The sequence below is a fragment of the Pan troglodytes genome, chromosome 8 (genome assembly GCF_028858775.2).
Source record: "Pan troglodytes isolate AG18354 chromosome 8, NHGRI_mPanTro3-v2.0_pri, whole genome shotgun sequence".
Taxonomy (NCBI): Eukaryota; Metazoa; Chordata; class Mammalia; order Primates; family Hominidae; genus Pan; species Pan troglodytes.
The window spans coordinates 19,095,009-19,122,995 of record NC_072406.2 but is presented as its reverse complement, the minus strand read 5'-3'; the positions used below and the strand labels follow the sequence as shown (position 1 = coordinate 19,122,995).

Below are 27,987 nucleotides of genomic sequence, written 5' to 3'. Positions count from 1 at the left end.
CTGTATTAGTGTGCTGAGGATGTCGCAACAAAGTACTTCAGATGGAGGGACTTACACAACAGTTTTTTAATTTTTTTTTTTTTTTTAGAGATAGGATCTCGCTCTGTCACCTAGGCTGGAGTACAGTGGTGCAACCATAGCGCACTGCAGCCTTGACCTCCTGGGCTCAAGCGGTCTTCCCCTTCAACCTTCCAACTAACTGGGACCACAGGTAAGTGCCACCAGGCTCAGCTATTTTATTTTTTGTAGAGACAGGTCTCCCCATGCTGCCCAGGCTGGTCTCAGTCTCCTGGGCTCAAGTGATCCTCCTGCCTCAGCTTCCCAAAGTGCTGAGATTATGGGAATGAGCTGTCGCACCGGCCCACAACAAAAATTTATTTTCTCCTGATTCTGGAAGCTGGGAGTCCAAGATCAAGGTGTCGGCAAGACTGGGTCCTTTGAGGCTGCGGGAAGGATCTATCCAGGCGTCTGTCCTTGACCTGTAGTCAGCTGTCTTCACTCTCCTCATCACCTTCTCTCTGCATGTGCCTGTCTCCAAATTTCCCTTTTTTATAAGGACATCAGCCATACTGGATTAAGGCCCATCCTAATGACCTCATTTTAACTTGATCGCCTCTGGAAAGACTTTTCTCCAAATAAGGTCACACCCTGAGGTGCTGGCGAGTAGGACTCCAACGTGCTGTTTTTGGCAGGGATGCAATTCAGTCCTTAACATACTCCAGCCCAATCTCCATGCTTTCCTTAGAGAACCCTCAAGCCCAGAGTGACTGACAGAACTGTCAACAGAACACAGGTTTCCCGACAGCCCCCTCAAGGTTTGAAGGGCTTTATACACTGTAAAGGGCCGTGCGATTGTAGGTTGCATGGCGGCGGGGATCCCTTAAAGAGCAGGCGTTCTCAGGAAGGCAAAGCTTTTCACCCACGGGTGGCAAGCTCCTCGGGCCCCAGAAGAGGAACGGGGAAAACTCCAGGCCTCATTTCTGTTTGTTTTACTTTTGGTGGGCAGCTGCTTCTAGTCACATCTCTAATTTCACAGCCATCATGCGAATATGGATCACATCTCTGAGGTGGGCCCAGCAAACCCGTCTCTACTGAAAATACAAAAAAATTAGCCGCACGTGGTGGCAGACGCCTGTAATCCCAGCTACTTGGGAGGCTGAGACAGGAGAATTGCTTGAACCCGGGAGGCAGAGGTTGACGTGAGCTGAAATCATGCCACTGCACTCCAGCCTGGGCAATAGAGTGAGGCTCCACTTCAAAAAAAAAAAAAAAAAAAAAAAAAAGCCTGCAATCTCAGCCCCACTCACTGCACAGGAGATGTGAACACTTTAGGAGAACGGGAAGTATTTTCTTTTCCTTTATTTTCCTCTGAGACTTTCTCTATAAATCAAGCCCTCAGGCCTATTGTCCAAATCTGAAATAAAGCCTGCCTCCTCCATCTGACCCTGTTCTCAAGAGACCTGAAATGAAATCTTCCCACATAGCCCTTGGCATGCACAGATCCAGGATATGAAACAGGGCTGATGGAAACTCATGAAAGCACAGAGTGGCTGGGGCCCAGGTCGACCTATTCCTTTTTCCTTTTTTTTGAGACAGAGTCTCCCTCTGTCACCCAGGCTGGAGTTCAATGGCACGATCTGGGCTCACTGGAACCTCTGCCTCCCGGGTTCAAACAATTCTCCTGCCTCAGCCTCCCAAGTAGCTGGGATTACAGGCACCCACCACCATGCCCAGCTAAAATTTTTGTATTTTTAGTAGAGACGGGGTTCACCATATTGGCCAGGCTGGTCTCAAACTCCTGACCTCAGGTGATCCGCCCGCCTTGGCCTCCCAAAGTGCTGGGATTACAGGCATGAGCCACCGTGCCCAGCCAGACTGACGTATTTCAACACGTTGGCCAGAATGCATAAATCCAAGGCATCATTCAGGGTTTAGTTAAGAAACCCCGATGTCCTAATGGGGCAATTGGAACAATCACCTTCACTAGACAGCCTGGAGTCAAGGGAGGGACACAGGAGACCATTACCTGCAAGTCCTAAGGGACAGAAGGGACATTTATCATCTCCCAGCACTGCCTTCATCAGCCATTCACCAAACTAGACAGTTACAGCCCCTGTCTGTGAACTCGGGGTGCTTTGCACTTGTTCATAACATACAACATACATGCACAATGGCAAGTAAGCACGTATGTAATGCTTCACATCTGCCCTCCCTGCTGGATGGCAGCCACCATCGGGGCAGGGGCAACTGTCTATCCCACCCTCTGGTCTATCCTCAGTGCTAAGCACAGATTCCCACACATGGTAGAGATTGGTAAATATTCCCTAAGTAAATAGGTACCTGCCTCTCCCACTTCCACACCCACCCTCTGATAGCCTATTGCCCTTTTGCAATACTTCTTCCCATTCAAGGTTGAACTAGGATTCATTTCAATTTAGCTTTAAAAATATAAATACATGCCGACAGTGTGGGGGAGAAAGCACACACAGATACCCATAGGCTCCACCCTCCACCCACGGGAGAAGGCGCTGTGGCTATTTGGGGTCACAGTATCCTGTTACCTTTATTGAACATTCACTTTTTATCAAAGGTCTGAGGTACACTGTCTCATTTATTCTACACAACCTTAGTTAGAGACTCATAGGCTTGGGGCTTGAACATCTTGTCCAAGATCACACACCTAGAGAGTACTGAACCAGGACTGGAGCTAAAAGAGGTCTGATTCAAACACTGGGCTTCATCAGCTCCCTGTGCTACCTGCCCGGAAGTGGCTTCATTACTCTCAAAGAACTCGGCTTCCCAACTCTTCCGCAAGCACTGCTACCAGGCTCTTCATCCTGCCATTCAATAGACACATCTGAAGTTTGACTTCCTGCCTCTTGGCTCCCACACCCCCAGGAGGCAGCTGTCAGAGTCCTTCAGTGGCTAAAGGAACGTAGCCTGGGCCTCCCAGGCATCACACACGCACCAGGAAATCATAAATTGAAAGGTAACGCTCTTCGGTTCTTGTCCTTACCTTAGCAGAGGTGTTGGAACAAGGCTGACATTTACAGTGCACAGGAGCTTGGCTACTTCAGCAATTGCATGGCCACTGGTGTTCCGGAAGAATCCATTTAAATGCTAAACACATTTTCTCTTGGCACTTGAAACTAGATTCCAGACGGGGGAAGTGGTTGAATACTAATTACTTGTAGCAAGGCCATTGGAAGAGCATCTTTCACTTTCTTTCCCAATTTCAATAATCTGTTCCTGAATGCTTCTTATCCAAACCCACGTTTCAGAAAACAAGTTTAAGAACTGGGAAAATCTACAGTTAGGATGAAATGAATAAAAATGTCTTTCCTTCCTTCATTTATTTGGCAAATATTTAGTGGGTGCTTACTATCCCAGGCAGGGGCCTAGATCTTGGGGAGAGAGTGCTGAGTCAAAACTGGCCCAGTTCCTACTCTCAAGGTGCTTAAGTCTAGTGAGAGAATGGGCATGAAGCAAATAATTACACCAATAAAGGTGAAACTGCAACTCTGGGTGTCCTACAAAGGAGGCATGTGGTCCGATGAGCGCATGTCATAGGGCCTAATCTAGCCCGGAGGGTGGGAAGACTCCTTGACGCCATGACACCATCTGATGCATTAGAAACCACCTGGTAAAGAGGGAACCGGACCCTTACTAGCCAGAGGGAACAGCAAGCACAAAGGTGTTACATGGGAGGGAGTGTGCAAAAACAAGAGTTCAAGAAAGCCTCTGTGGCCGAGGAGTGTAGGTTGAGCTGAGGCTAGAGAGACGGGCAAGAACCAGATGCCCCAGGACACGGTGAGCTGTGGTTAGGACGTGTGTCATTAAACGCAAGAGCAACAGGAAACCATTGAAGGGCTTTTAAACCTTGCATGACACAATCAGTTACCTCAAAAATATTCCTCTAGTTTCGTGGTAGAAGAATGAGTAATATTAGGTAACTTATACTTCTCATATGAAATGGGAAAAAGAAGGCATCATTATCTCCGTGAGAGATTTGTGGAGAGGGAAAGCAACTGGTTCCGGGTCGTAGCTCACCAGAAAGTACAGCACAGAATTCTTGTCCCGTGTTCCCGAGTCTTAAACACCCATTTTCTTTTGTTGTTGTTGTTGTTGTTTTGTTTTGTTTGTTTGTTTTTGAGACGGAGTTTTTGCTCTTGTTGCCCAGGCTGGAGTACAATGGTGCGATCTCGGCTCACTGCAACCTCTACCTCCCGGGTTCAAGGAATTCTCCTGCCTCAGCCTCCCAAGTAGCTGGGATTACAAGTGCACACCACCACACCCAGCTAATTTTTGTATTTTTAGTAGAGAGGGGGGTCTCACCATGTTGGCCAGGCTGGTCTCAAACTCCTGACCTCAGGTGAGCCACCTGCCTCAGCCTCCCAAAGTGCTGGGATTACAAGCGTGAGCCACCACACCTGGCCCCATTTTCAAAATAAATAAAAATGTGTCAGATAGAGTCACATCATATGGCCCTCTTCATTTATGCATTCTGACATGCTGACTTCTGAAGTTGTCCAGGTACAAAATAACTCAGTCAGTGACCAGAAATATGAGCCATTTAATGTCTACCCCTGGGAAGAGTTAAGTCTTACTGCCTCCTCTCTCCACACACTAAACCAATTTCTCCTCCCATTTCTCCACCCTAAGTCACTTCCACCTTCCTAACTGCAACGTCTTACCTATGGCAAAGCCCATATTCACTGCGTTTTCCCCATGGCCTCATCACACAGATAAAACAGACCCTGGAATCTGGAAAAGGGAAAAAAATATATGTATGTGTTGCTCCTTAAGACAAGACCAAATCATCCTGTCCAGGTGCAGTGGTGCATACCTGTAGTCCCAGCTGCTCAGGAGGCTGAGACAAGAGGATTGCTTGGGCCCAGGAGTTCAAGACCAGCCTGAGCAACATAGCAGGACAACCATCTCTGAAAATAAATAAGTACATAAATCATCCTAGATCACTGAGTCTATAATTCAGTCTTAAATTTGTTTAGGAAAAGTTATTTATGTTCTTGGTATCTCAGTATCTTTATCTAACGGCTGAAAAAAAAAAAACGTAAAAATAATCTGCTTGGGCATATTGGGAAGTAAAAATATACTGAAGAAACGCCATTCAGGGAAGATGAAGACTCAGGGAGGGGAGCCCATGTTGACAACTACTGTTTTAAAAAGCAATTGTCATTTCTACATACTAGCAGTAAATAATTAAAAAATGAATTTTTAAAAATCTTTAACTTTTTTTTTTTTTTTGAGACAACTCGTCTCCCAGGCTGGAGTGCAGTGGTACGATCTCAGCTTACTGCAGCCTCAACTTCCTGGGCTCAGGTGATCCTCCCACCTCAGCCTCCCAAATAGCTGGGACTACAGTCATGCACCACCATGCCCAGCTAGTTTTTTGTATTTTTAGTAAAGACAGGGTTTCGCCAAGTTGCCTAGGCTGGTCTCGAACTCCTGGGCTCAAGCAATTGGCCTGTCTCAGCCTCTCAAAGTGCTGGGATTATGGGCATGAGCCACATCACCCAGCCTCTTTAACCTCTTTATGTTTGAAATTTGTGAATGTATGATCCAGTACAAAAAAAAAAGTTAACTAGTCTCTTTTATTAAATATATTTATATAATTTCTATTTATTTATTTATTTGGAGACAGAGTATCATTCTGTCACCTAAGCTGGAGTGCAGTGGCACAATCTCGGCTCACTGCAACCTCCACCTCCTGCGTTCGAGTGATTCTCCTGCCTCAGCCTCCTGAGTAGCTGGGATCACAGGTGCACGCAAACATCCCTGGCTAATTTTTGTATTTTTAGTAGAGATGGGGTTTCTCCATGTTGGCCAAGCTGGTCTCAAACTCCTGACCTCAAGTGCTGGGATTACAGGCATGAGCCACCGTGCCTAGCCTTATATAATTTTTATAATAGTATAGAAAAGCACCCCCAAAAAGGTTCCTAGCATGAGGCATAATAGCAGCCACTTGAATTAAAAACCCTCTACACAATCTCCAAAAAGAAGTTTATCAAGAAGTACAAATAAGACACACATGCTTTCAGCATTACTGGGATACAGAGTAACTTCAAATGATGCCAAGAATTCCACACCTAATCTCAACATAACCACCTTAGGGGCTCTGCCTGTGGCTTCCAGACCATGGAAGTGGCGTGGGGGAGGGGAGACAGGAAAATCCTTGAAAAGCAGCGGACATGAGAACTGCTGCATCGCACAGGGCCCCATGCTCAGGACACTACACATGGTTTAACACTGTCATTGCCAGCTTGAAATTCTTAGTAATTTGATTTTTTTTTTTTTTTTTTTTTTTTGAGATAGGGTCTCGCTCTGTCACCCAGGCTGGAGTGCAGTGGCACCATCTCGGCTCACTGCAACCTCTGCCTCCCGGGTTCAAGCGATTCTCCTGCTTCAGCCTCCCGACTAGCTGGGACTACAGGCACCCGCCACCATGCCTGGCTAATTTTTGTATTTTTAGTAGAGACGGGGTTTCACCATGTTGGCCAGGCTGGTCTTGAACTCCTGACTTCAGGTGATCCGCCCACCTCGGCCTCCCAAAGTGCTGAGATTACAGGCATGAGCCACTGCACCCGGCCAGTAATTTGATCTTTGAACCGATGTTTGAGAAGTGAAGCTTGCTGCCCTGATGGCTGGGAATTCAGCAAGTGAGTAGAAGGGGCTGAAAGGAAGCGTGCTATGTCTACAAATGAGTAAGTAAGAACGCCAACAGCCCCGAGACACCGCACTTTCTGTTTGACCCAGAACTTGCCCTGACTGCAGAAAGAAGGCAATGACGTTCTAAGAAACGCTAACCACCAAGGAGCCTCATCCTGACCTCCTACTTCCCTGTATTAGCCAAGTACACATGCGGAAGTGAGGAAAGGGAAAGCCAGTGAAACCTACAGTTCCTTCTCCTTTCAGACCTTCCTCACTCATTAGTACGTACGTCCAGGGTAGCCAGCAATGGCAGAACATGAGCGTATCAAGCGGTGAATAAAAGCAGTGAGTTTGTTTTGTACAATATCTCCATTGTTCTCATAAGAACAAGATACATATGCCTGTACAAGCTGGGAAATACCAGTTGTGTGATTGTGGTGAACCCACTTATGAGTTAAATGCTCTTATGTTTGCATGTAAAATTGTCACTGCACAATATAAGGATGAACTGTAGAACTCATGCTAATAACTTAATTGTTTCCTTATTTTGAATAACATTAAATAGCAAATTTTAAAAAACAACATGACAAGAGAAAAAAGGTGAAAGATTTATGATTTAGCACCTCTAAATTCTGCTTTTTATCTTTCACATAGTCCCCAAATTCCGCAGACAATCTTGCGTTATGCTGTCAATGCTGTGAGCCAGCATTCTCCCTGTGAGCATAATGGAGGCAAGGCCTGCTTCACACGCATGAGACCAAGGCCATCAGGTTTGGCAGGGACCCCTTGCCCTTTATTTGGGTTAATGCTCTGCTGTTGCTGTTTTGAAATACTGAATAAATTTTGAAAACGGAGTCCTACATTTTACTTGGACTCTGCAAAATATGTGGACAGTCCTGGGTGAAAGAAGAACATTTGCATTGAATTAGAATTGGAGATCTCAATATGAATGTATATTTCCAATAATACAACCATATATAGATATAGATACACACACATACATATTATAGTTATTGTATGGTTTTATTTACGCATATGTGAACACACACACATATTTATCCCAACTCTGGCCACTGAAACACCCTAGAAGCAATGACACCCACTGACAATAACACAACTACAACCAGATCTAGGACCGAGGGCTTGTTAGAGACATCGACAGTCTTAGAGCTGAGACAGGGAAGGCACAAGATGAGCCTGGAGTATTGTACAGGCCTAGAAATCAACGACGTCCTCAAAGCAGAAGAGGAGAGCATGCCGAAGGATACAGGAGCCAGCCTGAAGATGCTCCTATGACCCAAATCTGGGACAATTTGAGTGTCAAAATAAATAAGGACACTATGGATTATAACTCATTAAATATAATAGGAATCAATGAATCCATAAAATAAACAGTCTCAAGCACAGTGGCTCATGCCTGTAATCCCAACAATTTGAGAGGCCGAGGCAGAAGGATCACTTGAGCCCAAGAGTTTGAGACCAGCCTCGGCAACATAGTAAGGCCTTGTCTCTACAAAAAAATTTAAAATAACCAGGTGTGGGGCACAAGCCTATAGTCCTAGCTACTCAGGAGGCTAAGGCAGGAGGATTGCTTGAGCGCAGGAGGTCAAGGCTGCAGTGAGCTATGATCATGCCACTGCACTCCCACCTATGTAACAGAACTAGACCCAGTCTCTAAAAAATGATAATAATAAATAGAAAAGCAAAAAAAAAAAAAATGAAGGACGAGAAGTCTCCTCCTGACAGCAGAATCCTGAACGATAAACACAGAAGGAGGGGGTGGAGCTGGAAAATCATGTTTCTGCAATCATTATAGCAAAGACTGGTTGAGACAAGAATCATCAGTGAAAGCTAAACTTAAAAGGAAATTTGGATGAGGAGCAGGATGTGTTCGTGGCCCCAGTGTTTCCCCATAGATTGCTTGTTAGCTCCAAGGGAGAAAGTAGCAAATATACAGTGGAAAAATTGAACAATACCTTGGGCAGGTGGTCAAAATAATTACCCGCAAGAGGCAGGTGGGGTGACAGGCCTTCATAGGTGATACCCCAAGAGACACAACATGACTTCCATAATATTCTAGCCAGGGATGTATAGCCTAAACATAATAGTGGAGAAACATGAGACAAAATCAAATTGAGAAACATTTGATAAAATAACTGGCTTGTATTCTTCAAAATTGTCAATATCATGAAAAACAAAAAGCTTAAGAAACTATGCCAAATTAGGTGAGGGGCGGTGGCTCATGCCTGTAATCCCAGCACTTTGGGAGGTTGAGGCAGGCAGATCACATGAGGCCAGGAGTTTGAGACCAGCCTGGCCAACATGGTGAAACCCCATCTCTACTAAAAATACATAAAATTAGCCGGGCATGGTGGCATGCACCTGTAGTCCCAGCTACTCGGGAGGCTGAGGCAGGAGAATCGCTTGAACCCGGGAGGCGGAGGTTGCAGTGAGCCGAGATGGCGCCACTGCACTCCAGCCTCGGTGACAGAGTTAGACTCCGTCTCAAAAAAAAAAAAAAAAAAAAAAAAAAGAAAGAAAAAGAAAAAGAAACTATGCCAAGTTAAAGAAAACTAACACAAATTGACAACTAAATGCAGTAGGTGTCTCTGAACGAGACTGTGTACCTCCAGGGAAACAATGCTAGAAAGGACATCATTAAGATGATCGATGACTTGGAAGATAGACTACATTATATACAAGTATTCTATCAAGGTCAAATTTTCTGAATTTGGTAACTATACCATGGTTATATGAGAGACTCTCTTTGTTCCTACAAAACACACATTGAAATATAAAGGAGTAAAGGAGCCTGATTTATGCAATCTACTCTCAGATTATTAAGGAAAAGATGGAAAATAAAAATAACATACACATATAGAGAGAATGAAAAAGAAAGAGGGAATCAGAATAAACAAGCGAATTTGTGGCAAAATGTTTTGTTAAATGTTGAAAAACATTTTGAGTAAAGGGAACAAGGGGTTTCCCTGTGCTATTCTTACAGTCTTTCTTTAATTTGGAAATTACTTCATAATAAAAAGTTAAAAAATCAAATACCTAAGAATAAATTGATAAAATAGGTGTAATACATCTACACAGAAGACATAAACATTAAAACAAACAAAAACCCCTAAATATATGAAGGAATAAGCCATATTCTTAGATTGAAAAAGTCAATATTGTAAAGATATCAGTTCTTCCCAAAGTTACCTATAGAGTTTATGTGATTTAAATTAAAATCCTAGCAAAATTTTCATGGAAATTAAAAAGCTTATTCTAGAATCAAATGGAAATCCAACGGGCCAAGAATAGCCAAGACAATCTTGAATAAGAACAGAGTAAGATGACTTACTCTACCCGATGTCAAACTTGATTTTAAAGCTACATTAAGGGAGTGTGATATTGGTGCAAGTTTAGACGAATATGTAATGGAACATCTAGAAGCAGGCCCTCTAGATTAATGACAAAGATGGCACTCAAGTGCAATGGGAAAAGGCAACCTTCTAAGAGTGGTGCCAAGTCAATTCGATATGGGGAAAAAGTGACACCAAACCCTTGTCATCATTCACAAAGACCAATTCCAGGCAGGTTTTAGGTACAGCTAAAAGGCAAAACCACAAGGCTTCTCGAGAAGATAACTGTGGCTGGACAGGGTGGCTCACGCCTGTAATCCTAGCACTTTGGGAGGCCAATGCTGGAGAATCACTTGAGGCCAGAAGTTCAAGACCAGCCTGGCCAACATGGCAAAACTTCATCTCTACTAAAAATATAAAAATTAGCTGGGCATGGTGGCACACGCCTGTAATACTAGCTACTCGGGAGGCCAAGGCACGAGAATCGTTTAGGCCCAGGAGGCAGAGGTTGCAGTGAGCCGAGATCGCACCATTGCCCTCCAACCTGGGTGACAGAGCAAGACTCTGTCTCAAAAACAGAAGAAAATAACCATTATTAAGCTCTTGTCTCTCAGCTCCACACCCACATTTCTTTGTCCTGCATTGTAATTCTGGGGCCAAGACTCTTCATTTCCCCCTTGCTGGTCGGCTTCCTGCTAGAATTTGCAATAGGAGCTGCTAGAAAGAGATGGAAATTCAGGAGGAGCGAAGTAGAGATGTCCTCTGCACTGTTACCATCACCTGGGCAGTGTTGGGAACAAGCCCCCCAAAATCTGGCCATAAACTGGCCCTAAAACTGGCCATAAACAAAATCTCTGCAGCACTGTGACATGTTCATGATGGCCGTAATGCCCACGCTGGAAGGTTGTGGGTTTACCAGAATGAGAGCCAGGAACACCTGGCCCACCCAGGGCGGAAAACCGCTTAAAGGCATTCTTAAGCCACAAACAATAGCATGAGTGATCTGTGCCTTAAGGACATGCTCCTGCTGCAGTTAACTAGCCCAACCTATTTCTTTAATTCAGCCCATCCCTTCATTTCCCATAAGGGATACTTTTAGTTAATTTAATATCTATAGAAACAATGCTAAGGACTGGCTTGCTGTTAATAAATACGTGGGTAAATCTCTGTTCAGGGCTCTCGGCTCTGAAGGCTGTGAGACCCCTCATTTCCCACTTCAACTTCACACCTCTATATTTCTGTGTGTCTGTCTTTAATTCCTCTAGCGCCGCTGGGTTAGGGTCTCCCCGACCGAGGTGGTCTCGGCAGGCCAGCATTTTGGTTCCAGCCTTCAGCTTCTTTCAACTCCCCTGGAACCAATCTCATCACAGCCCCTCTGGGCTATCAGCACCGCTGGACAGCAGCTCCCCCTTAGAAGTCTGAGTCTCCTCGCTGTGAGGGATCCCTTCTCTGAGCTACTAGGTTTTGATAACACCACCCTCTTGCCTTTGTTCCTCTAGTCTTTGAGGCAGTACCCATTTCTGAAGCTATTCTCTCTGTTACCTTAGGGCTTCTGTTTTGGTTTTCAGACTCTGAAACCTATGTGACCATTTCTCTTTATTAGATTCTCTCCCTTGAAATTTATAGTGTGATTTCTGTTTTCCTAACTTGACCATGACTGATAGAATAACACACACGAATATCCTTATGGCCTTAGGGCAGGGAAAGATTTCTTAAGCAAGACACAAAAAGCACTAACCATAAAGGGAATAGTTGATAAGTTAGATTACATTGAAAATATCCAAAGACAGCTTTGTTTTTTTTTGTTTTTTTTTTTTTTGAGACGGAGTCTCGCTGTCGCCCAGGCTGGAGTGCAGTGGCGCGATCTCTGCTCACTGCAGCCTCCACCCCCCGGGTTCACGCCATTCTCCTGCCTCAGCCTCTGGAGCAGCTGGGACTATAGGCGCCCCCCACCCCACCCGGCTAATTTTTTGTATTTTTAGTAGAGACAGGGTTTCACCATGTTAGCCAGGATGGTCTCGATCTCCTGACCTCGTGATCCGCCCGCCTCAGCCTGCCAAAGTGCTGGGACTACAGGCGTGAGCCACCGTGCCTGGCCAACAGCTTTGTTTTTACTTTTATTTTAGGTTTGTGGGTACATGTGAAGGTTTGTTAGATAGGTAAACTCATGTCATGGGGGTTTGTTGTACAGATTATTTCATTGCCTAGGTATTAAGTCTAGTATCTAAGAGTTTTTGTGGGTTTTTTTTGTTTTTTTGTTTTGTTTTGTTTTGTTTTGTTTTTGAGACAGAGTCTCACTCTGTCCCCAAGGCTGGAGTGCAGTGGCATGATCTCAGCTCACTGCAACCTCCGTGTCCCAAGTTCAAGTGATTCTCCTGCCTCAGCTTCCTGAGTATAGCTGGGACTACCGATGTGCACCATGATGCCTGGCTAATTTTTGTATTTTTAGTAGAGATGGAGTTTCGCCATGTTGGCCAGGCTGGTCTTGAACTCCTGACCTCAAGTGATCTGCCTGCCTCGGCCTCCCAAAGTGCTGGGATTACAGGTGTGAGCCACCATGCCTGGCCTAATTTTTGTATTTTTAATAGAGATGGGGTTTTACCATGTTGGCCAGGCTGGTCTCAAACTCCCAACCTCAGGTGATTTGCCCACCTCGGCCTCCCAAAGTGCTGGGATTACAGGTGTGAGCCACCATGCCTAGCCCAAAATAGTTATCTTTTCTGCTCCTTTCCCTCCTCCCACTCTCCTCTGTCAAGAAGGCCCCAGTGTCTGCAGTTCCTTGCTTTGTGTCCATGCATTCTCATCATTTTAGCTCCCACTTGTAAGTGAGAACATGCGGTATTTGGTTTTCTGTTCCTGCATTAGTTTGCTAAGGATAATAGTCTCCAGCTCCATCTATGTTCCTGCAAAAGACATGATCTCATTCCAAAGACAGCTTTTAAGGGATTAAAAGGCAAGTGACAGATTAGGAAAAGCCATTTGCTACTCATTTAACAACAAAAGAAAGACCTTGCATCCAGAAAACATCCTACAAATAAGGGCAGAAAATTCAGTTTTAAAAAAAGAGCAAGACTTCAAAATGTACTTCACAAAAGATGGTATCCAAATGTCTAGTAAACATATGAAAAGTCCACCTCGTTTGTCATAGATGGAATGCAAATTAAAATCGTGAAGAGATACCACCACTACGTACCATCAGATAAGCTGAAATTAGAAAGACTGGTGGTACCAAGTGATGGTGAAGATGCAGGGAACTGACCTCCTGTCCACTACAGGTGGGAAGATAAATTAGTGCCACTGTTTAGGAAACTTGTTCAGCACTAGCTACCAAAATTGAACACATGCCTACCACCTCCCATTTACATATCCAATGTAATCTCACTCTCATTTACATATCCAATGAAATGACTGCCCTTTTTCAGTGGAAGATGTGTGCAAGAATCATTATTCATAATGGTAAAAAAACTGGAAAAACACACATGACCAAATACAGTAGAATGGAAAATAAACTGTAGTATATTCATACAATAAAATACTATACAGAAATGAGAATCAATCACTACCTAATGAAATAGCAAGTATGAATTTCAGAATTTAATGTTGAGGAAAATAAAGTCACTGAAAGATACATACAATGTGATTTATGTAAAGTTTAAAGTAAAACAAACAGGCGAAAGAAAACTATAGCACTTGGGGATACATGCTTAGATGGTAAAACTATAAAAAGAAGCAGAGAAGCCACTACCACATATATCAGGATGGTGGTTACTTCCGGGGACAGGAAGCAGGTGGCAATTAAAAGGGGGCATGAAGGAGCCTTCTGGATGCTGGCAATGTTTGAATTTTTTTTTTTTTTTTTGAGACGGAGTCTCGCTCTGTCGCCCAGGCTGGAGTGCAGTGGCACAATCTCGGCTCACTACAAGCTCTGCCTCCTGGGTTCATGCCATTCTCCTGCCTCAGCCTCTCCGTGTAGCTAGGACTACAGGCAACATTAGCCACCATGCCCAGCTAATGTTTTTGTATTTTTAGTAGAGACGGGGTTTCACGTGTTAGCCAGGATGGTCTCGATCTCCTGACCTCATGATCCACCTGCCTCAGCCTCCCAAAGTGCTGGGATTACAAGCGTGAGCCACCGCGCCCGGCCAATGTTTGAATTTTTTAACCTCATTGTATACATCTTTGTTTGGCGATAAATTATAGAACCATACTTTACATTTTCCATGCTTTTTTTCATGTATGTTGTACTTCACCATAAAAAGATTACAATGTGGACAATAATACACATATCTTAGGATGACCATTAGAATTAGAATTAAATGAGCCAGAGTGTACAGAAGGCTTTGCTAAGTGCCTGCCATTCAGCCAGCACTCATCACATAATGGATATCACTATCTGATGTTCCACTACTGAACAATGAAAATAACTACTAATGCTGGGCTAGGAGACAGCAAACTCTAATGAGAGGACTTAAAATTGTTTCTAGTATATTCTCAAAAACTGCAGGTAGAGGCTGGAGGTAAGATTTAAGTGTGTTTGCTGCAGGTAAATGCCAGGAGACAAGGTGACTACCACAATGCTTGGTACATGAGAGTCACTCAATAATTACTAGAAATATGGATGGAAGGATGGATGGATGGACGGACGGACGGACGGATGGGTGGGTGGGTGGATGGGTGGATGGATGGATGGATGGATGGATGGATGAGTGGATGGATGGATGGATGGATGGATGGATGAGCAGATGGACGGGTGGGTGGATGGATGAATGGAATTATGGGCTGATGAACAAATAGATGGATGAATGAATGGATGAGTGGATGGATTTATGAATGGATCGATGGGTGGATGGATGGATGAGTAGATGGATGGGTGGATGGGTGAGCAGATGAATGGATGAGTTGGTGAATGGATGGATGGATGGGTGGATGGGTAGATGGATGGATGTAGATGGATGGATGGATGGTTGGCTGGATGGATGAATGGTTGGGTGGAAGGATGGATGGTTGGGTGGATGGATGGATAGATGAATGGATAGGATGAATGAATAAATGGATGGGTGGATGGATAGATGGATGGATGGATAGATGGATGGGATGAATGAATAAATGGATGGGTGGGTGGATGGATGGATGGTTGGATGGATGGATATAGATGGATGAATGAATGCATGGGTGGGTGGATGAGTGTATGGATGGATGAGTGTATGGATAGATGAACTGAAACAAGAGTGGTTTTGATGAAAATCTTGCAACCCCAAGGGTGTAAATACTTCCTCCATGCAGTTTTCTCTCTGCCCAAAGCTAAACACAACACCATATATGATAGAGTGTAATTTTAGGCTTTGTGGTAACAGGAAAGTTGGTGGCCATTTTTGCAGGCCTTTCCATGGTCATTCCTGGCTGTTTACTGACCAGGGGAAAGAATTATGTCAGCCTGGATCTCTAACCTACCACCAAGTGGGAAGAGAGTTTATTTCACCTACGAATTTAATGTTCTGCCAAGGCCATCAATCCAGGCTGTGGGCAAAGCATGAGAGTAATTTTTCCACTCAGACAATCCCCTACAGGGAGCAGAGGCTAAGCTAATGAACATCCAGTGGATATTCAAACAGGAAGAGAAGACACTAGGCTAAGAGCAGGTTTTCCTAAGACAGCCTAAAATGACAATCAGTCATCCAAAATGAGGACCACTGAGGCCACAATTTCCAGTCCAGTATTATGTTTAATTGCAGACTTCAAAGTGCTGTTCATTCAAGGGAAACATCCCTAAATTCACCAAGTGGTCCCTATGGTCTACTTAGTGTGGCCTGTCTGGTCCTCAGCCCCGGAAACAGAGAAGCCCATTAACTGCACAGGCACATGCTCCTGCTGTATGGCAGAAGCCTTGTGCATTTCTGTCTTTTTTGTTCCTGTTATAAAGCAGGACATACCTGCTCATAAAATCTGAATGTCTCCATGATCCCTTCACCCCTCTTCCCCAATCTGAAACTCTCTTATAGTAACACAATGAAGAGTTGGGTCTGTTTCCTTCCAGACTTTTTTCTTTATGTGCACACACACATTTCTTTTTCCAAAAAAAAAAATAAGGTCAAAATATATATGCTGCTCAGTAGCCTGCTTTTCTCACTCAGTGCTTATCATAAAGAAATTTCCGTCGATGTACTTCGAACTCTACTTCCTTCTTATTGATGGCTGCATAGTAAAGCAGGCCGTCTGCTTCTACCCGCCAGTCCCTTTCTCATTTTGGAGTGTCCATGCCTGGGCTTAGGTGAGCTTTTGCTTTAGGTGTCGACCCCTATAACTCTCTTCTGAGACCTGTCCTTGGGCTCCCAGAGCCATTGTGCTAGGAGGGGCTGAAGGATTACCAACACCTGGCTCCTTGTCTCCAGTGGGTGTAATCTACACTTCAGAGTCCCGCATGGGGATCAGGTGGCTGCCAGACCCGATCTGAAATTACATCCTGACTTGTTCCTTCCATCTCCCTTCCCAGCTTCCCTACTCCTTCACAAGGTTGTCCTAGGAACTCTTCCATAATAAATCCCACGCACAGAAACCCTCATCGCAGGGTGTGTCTGGGGAAGGTGACCCACAGCATGCAATACTCCATGGCACAGGACATGCCACCATTTACCTAACCAATCTCCTATTAGTGGACTGTAATGTTTTTTCCAATTTTTCCCATCACAGACCATTCTGGACACGGGCTAGCACACTAATCCTACAACAGGGTCCTCAACTGCCCTCCATCCTGGCCACTCTTACAAGTCCCTTCCATGGTCAAGTCACTTGTCTGACCTCCCATCGTCATGATTTAAAAATAAGAATGTAAACATGGCTGCACGGAACCCACCACCTTTATTAGTGACCATGAATATAAATGACTCGTGTGCTTGTTTATTTTTCCCAGAGTTGAGTTAGGATCAAAAAGTTCAGGCCACACAACTTCCTGAACCCCCTTGAGCTCAGACTCCCAGGTAATCAATGGTTGTTGTCACACAGCCTAGATACAATAGGCTGGAACCTGCTGGTGTATTTTCAGATCAATGACTCAGAAAGGGTTCTTTGTATGACAATCTGGGGTCTCACACAGCAGTGCCTGTCTCTTCCCAATTCCTCGGATGGCCCCAACTAAAGATGAAATTGTGATGATGGAAAGACTTCATTTATGATGCTGCTGTTGGGAACAAATTGTGAGGACAGTGAAAGCAAAAGAAAGAAAAAAAAATTTAAATATGATGCTGTTGTGATGTTTCCTGGGAATTTTAGAAAAGAAAGAGCTCTAAGTAGGTTGAGTATTTCTTTTTGAAACGTGAAGCTAAGACATCTAGAAATCTATTTGGAATTGCTTTTGTCTAGGAAACCTCTGAAAATAAGCTAAACTCTCACTCTCTGGGGAAGCAACAGAGTGGAGTCTCCCTTCGCACGGTTCCCTTTGCCCAGAACCCAGCACAGCAATGATCTGAATCCTTTCTTCCTCCCATGGGTCGATTTGAACATCCTATCCAGGTCTGAAAGGCCCTCCCATCTCTGCCTACAGGTTTCTACTTACTGAATAGTTCCTTCGTGAAGTTTCAGGATTGCAAAATGCAGAAGCTTCGTCATGTTAAATATACCTGGGAGGAGCCACGCCTCATTTTTAAAGCTTTCCAGGGCAATGAATGAAGTCAGACCACTGACAACAGCCACCCTGTGGAAAGAGAGGTGTGGTGGCTGCCATCTCCGTGCACATGGCAGCCTGGCTGGAGATGAAGTATGCGAAGAAGGCACTGCAGACCTGAATTTATTGGCACAACCCTGGGACCAGCTGGGGACCATGTAGAGCCTTGTCCCCTCCGGGTACTGTCATGCACATCCTTGGAAGAACAGACTCCATCCTTTTTTCTTTTTCCATGAGGGATGACGAAACTGAAGGTAGGTTCAGTTACCCACACCCCCCAAGTCCTCAAGTGACTTGCCACTTCCTATCCCAAAACAAAATCCTGCTTAGTCCCTGGGAATTCATGTCCTCTGGTTTAGGAGTACTACATCAAGCCACCCAGGAAAGGAGATTTAAACCTTCTCCAGAAAAGTACCAGTCTGGATGCTGAGAACAGAAGATAGAGTGGGTTCAAAGGGCACAGACCCTAAACTCTCAGGGTTAGAAAGGAACCTAGAGATCAGACTCTGACGGGGCCGGGGGCGGAATGACTATTTTTCTGAGTTTATGTGGCTTATCCCAAACCAGCTCATTAGTGGCAAGTCAGAGGCTGCAGCCTACGCCCCTTGTTCCTGGCCTGGGGCTCTTCCCTCTGAAGCACGCGGCTAATGCTTTTAGAACCACGGCGAGCCCAGGAGGAACCGGGTGAATGTCAGGGCTGCCCTCCCACCCCGCCAACGCTCCCTTCCAGGATAATGATGATAGAATGCTGCTGTGACACGTCTCCCGCACACGGTGAGGCTGAAGAACTGAAGAGGAGGCAGCTGGGTACTTTTCCATCAGCTTCGTACCCCGCCTACCCAGTCGGCTTCTCTGAGCCTGGACATTGGAGCTTCCCCAGCCGACTGCTGTTGTTCAGAACATGGAGTTCCCGCTCACACCTTCACACAGCCGACAACCCTGGCAAACTCTGTCCCATCAAGCACATCGTTTGTTTGGCCTGGCAGAGTTCTGGCTACTAAACAAACAAAACAGAAAAGTACACTCTATTCCTCCCAGGGGTACACAGTCAGATAAGGGAGACACACCCATTGAAGTACCCTTCCCCGAAAATATATCTTGCATTTTTGCATTATTATGGATTAATTAAAAAACAAATGTATTAAATTTTGCTTCGCTTACATGGGGACTAGAAAGAAACACAGGTTGGGCCAGTCGCGATGGCTCACGCCTGTAATCCCAGCACTTTGGGAGGCCGAGGTGGGCAGATCACCTGAGGTCAGGAGTTTGAGACCAGCCTGACCAACATGGAGAAACCCCATCTCTACTAAAAACACAAAATTAGCTGGGCATGGTGGCGTGTGACTGTAATCCCAGCTACTCAGGAGGCTGAGGCAGGAGAATCGCTTGAAACCGGGAGGCAGAGGTTGCAGTGAGCTGAGATCAAGCCACTGCACTCCAGCCTGGGTAAGACTCTGTCTCAAAAAAAAAAAGAAGAAAAGAAACAGAGATTGGCCAGGTCCAGTGGCTCACGCCTGTAATCTCAGCACTTTGGGAGACCGAGGTGGGCCGATCACTTGAGATCAGGAGTTCGAGACCAGCCTGGCCAATGTGGTAAAACCCTGTCTCTACTAAAAATACAAAAATTAGCCAGGATGGTGGCACGTGCCTGTAATCCCAGCTACGCGGGAGGCTGAGGCAGGAGAACCACTGGAACCCAGGAGTGGGAGGCTGCAATGAGCCAAGATCGTGACACTGCACTCCAGCCTGGGTGACAGAGCGAGATTCTTTCCCAAAAAAAAAAAAAAAAAAAAAAAAAACAGAAAAAAATAAGAAAATATCATAAGTCAAAGATGCAGTTGAGAACACCTAACCTACCAAACATCATAGCTTAGCCTGGCCTCTCTTAAACACACTGAGCACACTTACATTAGCCTATAGTTGGGTAAAATCATCAAAGTCTATCTTATAATAAAGTGTTGAATATCTCATGTAATTTATTGAACATTGTACTGAAAGTGAAAAACAGAATGGTTGTATGGGAACTCAAAGCACTATTTCCACTGCTACAAAATGCGTATCTCTCTTGCATCATTGTAAAGTGGAAGTGTCACAAACTACCCATCATCCATTGGAGACCTCTGTATTTTACACAACTGACACTGACCTGGGAAATCCCACATAACCACAGCATAAGGGAAGATTCTCAGAGTCCTCAGCAGCTCACGTTAATTGGTCTCTTTCAGCCAGGTATCATTAGGAGCCGCTTGCCGCAGAGCCAGAAAGGTGAGGAAGCGAGACCAGTCTGGGCTCCGGGATGCTTGGTGCAGCCCCGGGTCCACTCCTGGATGCCACGGTCACCTCTCTGGGTATCCAGAGAATGCTCTGCCCTTCAAGGGGCTGGACTGGTGGCTCAGGGTCCCTTCCAGGAATTCCACTCTTTAACTCCTCAACAGGAAGGAGTACATTGTGGATTAGATTGAGTGGATACCTCAAAAAGGGCTAAAGAGAAAAAAAAAAAAAAAAGCCATCTGAAAGTACATGGATGAAAAAGACCCTCCATTCCTCATCACCCTTTTTTTGAGACGGAGTCTCACCGTCGCCCAGGCTGGAGTGCAGCGGTACGATCTTGGCTCACTGCAACCTCTTCCTCCTGGGTTCAAGCGATCCTCCTGCCTCAGCCTCCCAAGTAGCTGGGACTACAGGTGTGCACTACCATGCCTGGCTAATTTTTGTATATTTTTTAGTAGAGACGGGGTTTTGCCATGTTGGCTAGGCTGGTCTCAAACTCCTGACCTCAAGTGATCTGCCCACTTTGGCCTCCCAAAGTGCTGGGATTACAGGCGTGAGCCACCGTGCCCAGCCAGCATATCACCTTTCAGTGAAGCCTTCCTGAAGACTATGCTTTCTCTTGTCTAGGTGAAGTCCAAACTGCCCTCCCTATCCCTCATCCCCCACCACCAGGATATGACTGCATCTTTTTTTTTTCTTTCTCCTCTCTGCACCAGCAGCTGAGGCAGGAGAATGTTGAAATCAAAGATAGTGGGAAGACATTTCTGAGCTCATATCACAGAACACACCTCCCCCGCTGGCACCCTGGCCTGGGACAAATCCAGCTCCTTTAGGGTACCACTTCCGTGATGCATGGCCATTGACCTTAGCCAAGCGTGTCTGCGACCTGGCCTGGTGGCTCGTTCACCTCAAAGCAATTGCCCAATTTGTTAAATTTTCAGAGAGCACTTTAGTAGAGAGAGTAATTTGTTTTTCATCCTTCAAAAGGCAGCCAAGCTTATGAGAAGCCACCTAGGAAGAAGACTAACAGTCAAGCCTTTTCAAAAGAAGCAGTTACGATTTTATGATTTTTAATTACAAGGGCAATCGATGTAAATGTTCTTGTTGTAAAAGATCCAAATATAGGCCGGGCATGGTGGCTCATGCCTATAATCCCAGCACTTTGGGAGGCCGAGGCGTGTGGATCACAAGGTCAGGGGTTCAAGACCAGCCTGGCCAAGATGGTGAAACCCCCGTCTCTACTAAAAATACAAAAAAATTAGCTGGGTGTGGTGGTGGGCACCTGTAATCCCAGCTACTCAGGAGGCTGAGGCAGAGAATTGCTTGAACCCAGGAGGTGGAGGCTGCAGTGAGCTGACATCATGCCATTGCACTCCAGCCTGGGTGACAGAAAGAGACTCTGTCTCAAAAAAAAAAAAAAAAGATCTAAATATAAAAGTTTATGGAGTAAAACACAAAGGTCCTTTTATCATCCCTCTCCCCTACTTCTAAAAAGCTATTTGCCTCTATTAACAGTGTGCTATGTATCCTTCTAGTGTTTTTCTATGCACTGGCATATATACACATAAAGAGAGAGATATGAATGGAATTATATGATACAATAATATGTACTAGAGATATTTTCAAATCTCCGCATATATATGACCTCATTATTTTTAATTATCACATAGTTTTCCATAGTGTTATATCATATCTTTTAACCAATTCCATACTGATGGCCATTTGAGCTATATCAGATATTTTTATAATCACATATGGTTCAAAATGTGCATATTATATATATCTCATTCTTCTATGTAAATAAGGCATTTCAATCATTTCTAAGTTTGTCCTTATCATAAATAACTTTCTTTATAAGCCTTTGTCTGCATGTATGCCTTGGGAGAGATTTCTAAAAACTGAATCGATGAATCAGGAGAGATGAACTTGTTAAAATGAAACACTTACATGCTTAATTATCCAATTACTAATCCAAAAGTATACACTATTGTTAATCCCAAACTACATCAAAAGAAAAAAATCGCAAAGGAAACTTACAGAGAAAGTTCTGGGTATCTATTACCAATTATACCATGAGTTTGGCCTGAACCATCTCAGCCATTCTCAGATAAAATAGAGTTGGATGTAGCAGTCACAAAAGCCAAAAGGCTCTCCCATAAATATACCAGGATAACAACTTAAGCCAAAGAGTTTTACTTCTGTATTAGCCACTCCATAGGAACAGTGGGTTCTTGCAGCCAGTTACACAGATGGTGTAGACAAAGTGTCCAGGTTTTAAAGATGGACAGGCATGAATTTGAATCTATCCCCACAAATTCAAATTTATTCTCTCATAAGGCCTTTATTTTATTTTATTTATTTATTTATTTTGAGACAGTCTCACTCTGTCAACCACGCTGGAGTGCAGTGGCACAATCTTGGCTCACTGCAACTTCCACCTTCCGGGTTCAAGTGATTCTCCTGCCTCAGCCTCCTGAGTAGCTGGGATTCTAGGCACCCGCCACCACGCCTGGCTAATTTTTGTATTTTTAGAGAGATGGGGTTTCACTATGTTGGTCAGGCTGGTCTTGAACTCCTGACCTCATGATCCACCCTCCTCGGCCTCCCAAAATGCTGGGATTACAGGCATGAGCCACTGCGCCCAGCCAAGGCCTCTCTTATTTGTCTCTTTCCATCACAATCTGACGCTGCCCTCCTCTCTGCACACATCCCTGTTCTCCTAAATTTAACTTTTCCTGCCTTGGCCACCAGATTCATCTTCCCCACACACCAATTCATCTCTCTCTTCTTGCGAGGCTTCCCAATGCCTAATAGGAATAGTTTTGCTTCCAACTGAAATGTACAAGGTTGTAACAAACCACAGCTACAACAACTGAAAAAAGAAAAAGGAAACTGGATAAGCTAACAAAGACATATTTTTCAAAAAGCTATTGGGGAACTATTAATTCAAAAAACTCAAGAGAGCAAGGACTCTTCCTGGGTGAATGGAGACGGGCACCATTCCCTGGAGATGACGGCTGAGTCTGGATGGGCAGGTGGGTGGCTGGTTTTGCCACAGACTAAGGGAGATGCAGGGACTTTCTGAAGATTCAATGAGATAAAAAGATATCAGTCTGGTATTCTCTTTCCACCCCATCCTTGCCTTCTGAATATGCAAAGTCTATTTACATTGATTTCAACTTGCAAAATATTTGAGCTGGAAAATATATTTTGGGTTTTCCTAGTTCAATGGTTTCAACCTAGGCTGCGGATTAGAATAGCCTACAGAACCTCTAAAAATACCCATGGGGACGGGGGACAAAGCAGTATTCAAACCAATTAAAACAGAATCTCTGTGGGGTGAGGCTCAGACCTCAGCACTCATGAAAGGTCACAAGATGATTCTGGCGTGAAGCTAAGTTAAGAAGCGCTGGCTTAGTTCAACCCACTCATACCATCCTGACTAAGACAGGCTGTAGTCCCTTAGTCCACTTGCCATTTGGGCCGGTTATAACAAGATTCCTGGGACTGGGTCATTTATTAAAACAGAAATGTATTTTCTCACAGTTCTGGAGGCTAGGAAGTCCAAGATCAAGGTGCCAGCATCCGGTGAGGGCCTTCCTGCTGTGTCCTCAGATCACAGAAGGTGGGAAAGGGGAAGAGAGAGCCAATCTCTCCATCAAGGCCCTTTATAGGGTACCTAATCCCATTCACAAGGGAGGAGCCCTCAGGGCCTAATCACCTCTCAAAGACCCCACCTCTTTTTTTTTTGAGACCGAGTCTCGCTCTGTCACCCAGGCTGGAGTGCAGTGGCGTGATCTTGGCTCACTGCAAGCTCTGCCTCCCAGGTTCATGCCATTCTCCTGCCTCAGCCTCCTGAGTAGCTAGGACTACAGGCGCCCGCCACCATGCCCGGCTAATTTTTTTTGTATTTTTAGTAGAGACAGGGTTTCACCGTGTTAGCCAGGATGGTCTCGATTGCCTGACCTCGTGATCTGCCCGCCTCGGCCTCCCAAAGTGCTGGGATTACAGGAGTAAGCCAGTGCGCCTGGCCGACCCCGCCTCTTAATACTGTCACATTGGCAACACCTGAAATTTGGAGAAGACACCTTCAAACCATAGCACATTTCTTATATTTTATGTGTTAAACTATTTTATACCATAGCCTTTTACCTCCTGAGGGCTCAGGCTATTTTTGGGTCACCCTTGTCTCTTCCACAGCACCCAACACAACACTTTCCCTGCAGTAGGAGTCCAATAATTGTTTGTGAGGTGGTTGATGCAATATGCTCCCAGGAGATTTAGCCTTTAGGAATGCAGCATCAGGAACAAAATGCTTTTTTAAATGTTCATATTTTTAAATTGTAAATTGGCAAATAATATTTATATATGGCTAGGGTACAAAGTCTTGTTTAGATTTATGAATACAATGTGGAATAACTAAATCAAGCTAATTAACATATACGTCACCTCAAATACTTATCATTTTTGTGGTGAGAATATTTAAAATTTACTCCCCTTAGCAATTTTGAATTGTACATTATTATTTTCTATAGTCACCATGCTGTACAATATCACACACACACACACACACATACACAAATATTCCACCTGCCTGAGATTTTGTACCCTTTGACCATCAGCTACCCATTTCTCCCATACTCCAGCCTCTGTAAACACTATTCTTGTCTCTGCTTCTTTGAGTTTGACTGTTTTGGATTTTACATATAAGTGAGGACATGCAGTATTTTTCTTTCTGTGCCTTGATTATTTAATGTATTTAAAAGTTTTCCAATTCCATCCATGTTGTTGCAAATGACAAAGTTTATTTTTATGGTTGAATAGTACCCCATTTTGTATATATGCCATATCTTCTTTATCCATTCATATGTTGCTGAACACTTATGTTGGTTCCATAACTTGGCTATTGTCAATAGTGCTGTGATGAACAAGGAAGAGCACACATCTCTTCAATGCAGTGATTTCAAATATTTTGAATAAATACCCAGAAGTGAGATTGATAGATCATATATTAATAGTAATTCTATTTTCCATATTTTGAAGAACTTCTATACAATTTTTCATAGTGGCTGTACTAATTTACATTCCCACCAACAGTGTACAAGGGTTTCCTTTTCTTTTCTTTTCTTTTTTTTTTTTTTTTAATTGAGACGGAGTTTTGCTCTTGTTGCCTAGGCTGGAGTGCAATGGCGCAATCTCAGCTCACCGCAACTTCCACCTTCTGGGTTCAAGCGATTCTCCTGCCTCAGCCTCCTGAGTAGCTAGGATGACAGGCATGTGCCACCATGCCTAGCTAATTTTGTGTTTTGTAGTAGAGACGGGGTTTCTCCATGTTAGTCAAGCTGGTCTCGAACTCCCGACCTCAGGTGATCCGCCTGCCTTGGCCTCCCAAAGTGCTGGGATTACAGGCGTGAGCCACTGTTCTCGACCTAAGGGTTTCCTTTTCTCCACATCCTCACCAACACTTGTTATCATTTGTCTTTTTGACAATAGCCATTTTGACAGGTGTGAACTAAAAATCTCATTGTGGTTTTAATTTTCATTTTCCGAATCCACATGAATGCATTAATGATGCATTAATCAACATTAGTAATATTGAACATATTTTTATATATCTGTTGGCCATTTGCATGTCTTCTTTTGAGAAACATCTATTCAGATCCCCTGCCCTTTTTTTTTTTTTTTTTTTTGAGATGGAGTCTTCCTCTGCTGCCCAGGCTGGAATCCAGTGGCACGATCTCAGCTCACTGCAGCCTCTGCCTCCCAGGTTCATGTGATTCTCATGCCTCAGCCTCCCGAGTAGCTGGGATTACAGACACGTGCCACCACACCCAGCTAATTTTTGTATTTTTAGTAGAGACAGCGTTTCACTATGTCGGCCAGGCTTGTCCCAAACTCCTGACCTCAAGCCATTTGCCCACCTCGGCCTCCCTCCCAAAGTGCTGGGATTACAGGCGTCCTTGAACATTTTTTAATCAGATTATTTGCTTTCTTTCCGTAGAGTGGTTTGAGAAATGCATTTTGAAAACCACACATTTAACACTTCAAAACAAGGAGAGAGAATAACATTTCCAAGCCAGCGAAATGAACAACTTTATATTGGCCCAGGAAAACTGGGGGTGAATATATTTCCAGGGAAATCACATCAATAACAATGAAAGAAAAGGTCAGTTTTCATTCTCAAAAGGCCCTGCTCCACTGGGTCTCTTACCTTTCTGGAAACTGATTGACTTTTCTCTAATCCAAGGTGAGTCCAGGAAAATAACAAAGGCATTGGCTTGACGGCCACTTGGCCACCATTGTTACCTGATTTATTGCCTGCTCTACCCAGGGTGACCTGTGTGATCTGGGGCAAATATTCTAACCTCCTACATTTTTAAACCTCTCAGCCTGAGTTTTTTCATATATTAAATAGGAAAAAATAAATAACCAGCTCATAAAGTGGTGGGGAAGATTTCAAGCGATGCTCTAAGACTAAAATCCACTGCAGGTATTCTAACAGGACACTTGTTTCTTCTTTGAGACTATTGATTTATTCATTCCCTGGTAGGAAAATCAAGTTCATATGAGAGACCCCTGTCAAGACGAGGAAGGGTTCATTAGGAGGGGTCTGGAGGACACTCCATCACGGAAGTGGAATGGGTCAGGGCTCTGGACTGGCCAGGAGAGGAGAGGGAGGCGTTCCTTAGGAGGGGTCTGGAGGATAAACCATCACAGTGGAATGGGACAGGGCTCTGGGCTGGCGGGGAGAGGGGAGCTGAGCTTTTTGCTTAATGAAGGGAGAGCTGAACTCTTGAACCGATTGGATGTATTTTTCCTTTGTTTGGCCTTGGCCTGAACTGGCCAAGAAGCAGTGGGCGGATGGATGTCACTGCCTATTTCCTCCCAGTTGTTTTTGCAGGCCTACATTTTAGAAGGCTAATTGTTAGAGTCCTCATTTTTCTTCCCCACAAGAAGAGGGCTTTGTTCAACAATTAAATCAGGCTGTCTCAGAGGCAAAGCCTTTCCATTTTTGACCAAGGTTTGGCTCCAAACATAAAAGAAATTTTGGCTCTATTTCATTTAGCTGACAATGTTTCCTCCCTCAGAGCCTGAACCGAAGTTTTCTACCCAAAAGAAACACTGGCCCCACCGTGACGTATCCTAACATCCAAATACCAGGAGGTGAGATCCCTGGTAGCCAAGCCGAGAATGAAGACAGCCGTTTAGACATCTTGCTTCTGCTTCCAGTGAATGAATGAAGCCAATGTTGCCCTTGGTTTATCTACATAATGGCCTCGGCCCTTCATCTGACTTCGTTTGGGACTTGTTGCATGTCCGGGTCTGGGCAACAGACCCACAGGGCAAGGGCGCCGCACCAGCCTCGGGTTAGGGATGCAAGCTGTTGCATCTCAGGTGGCTTCTTCGGCACCCAACTTGTAAAATGGACATTTTTCTCCAGCGTCCTAGAGCTGCTGTCTAAAGCAACTGCTTACGATGGGAACAGCAGACACTGCGGATTCCAAAAGCAGAGGAGAAGGTGCGGGAATCAAGGGTACTTAGTTCACTTCTTGGGGGACAGGATGATTAGAAGTCCAAGCTTCAGCATCATGCAATATACCCACGTAACAAACCTGCACATCTCCCCTCTGAATCTAACATTTTAAAAATATTAATATATAAATAATACATAAAATAGGCCGGGCGCGGTGGCTCATGCCTGTAATCTCAGCACTTGGGGAGGCCGAGGTGGGTGGATCACCTGAGGTCAGGAGTTCAAGACCAGCCTGACCAACTTAGTGAAACCCCATCTCTACTAAAAATTTTTAAAAATTAGCCAGGCGTGGTGGCAGGCGCCTGCAGTCTCAGCTACGCGGGAGGCTGGGGCAGGAAGAATTGCTTGAACCCAGGAGGTGGAAGTTGCAGTGAGCCGAGATCGTGCCACTGCACTCAATCCTGGGAAACAGAGTGAGATTCCATCTCAAAAAAATTAATAATAATAATAATAATAAAATAAATAAAAATAAAAATGTACATCAAGAAAAAAATAAATAAATC

At 44.5% G+C, this 27,987-nt stretch overlaps 1 protein-coding gene and 1 long non-coding RNA gene across 7 annotated transcripts in view; one reads left to right on the top strand and one right to left on the bottom strand.

Moving 5' to 3' along the window:
- The window catches only part of PFKFB3 (6-phosphofructo-2-kinase/fructose-2,6-biphosphatase 3), a 184,573-nt gene that overhangs the window by 55,469 nt on the left and 101,117 nt on the right, over window positions 1-27,987 (bottom strand). The gene's annotated exons all lie outside the window — the stretch shown is intronic.
- LOC129136244 (uncharacterized) lies at window positions 112-27,856 on the top strand. Of its 2 annotated transcripts, none has more exons than XR_010146572.1 (3): window positions 112-211; window positions 17,560-17,933; window positions 27,039-27,856. It is a non-coding gene; the product is annotated as an uncharacterized LOC129136244 (long non-coding RNA). The 2 variants fall into 2 exon arrangements; XR_008537666.2 differs by lacking the exon at window positions 27,039-27,856 and adding an exon at window positions 18,410-18,498.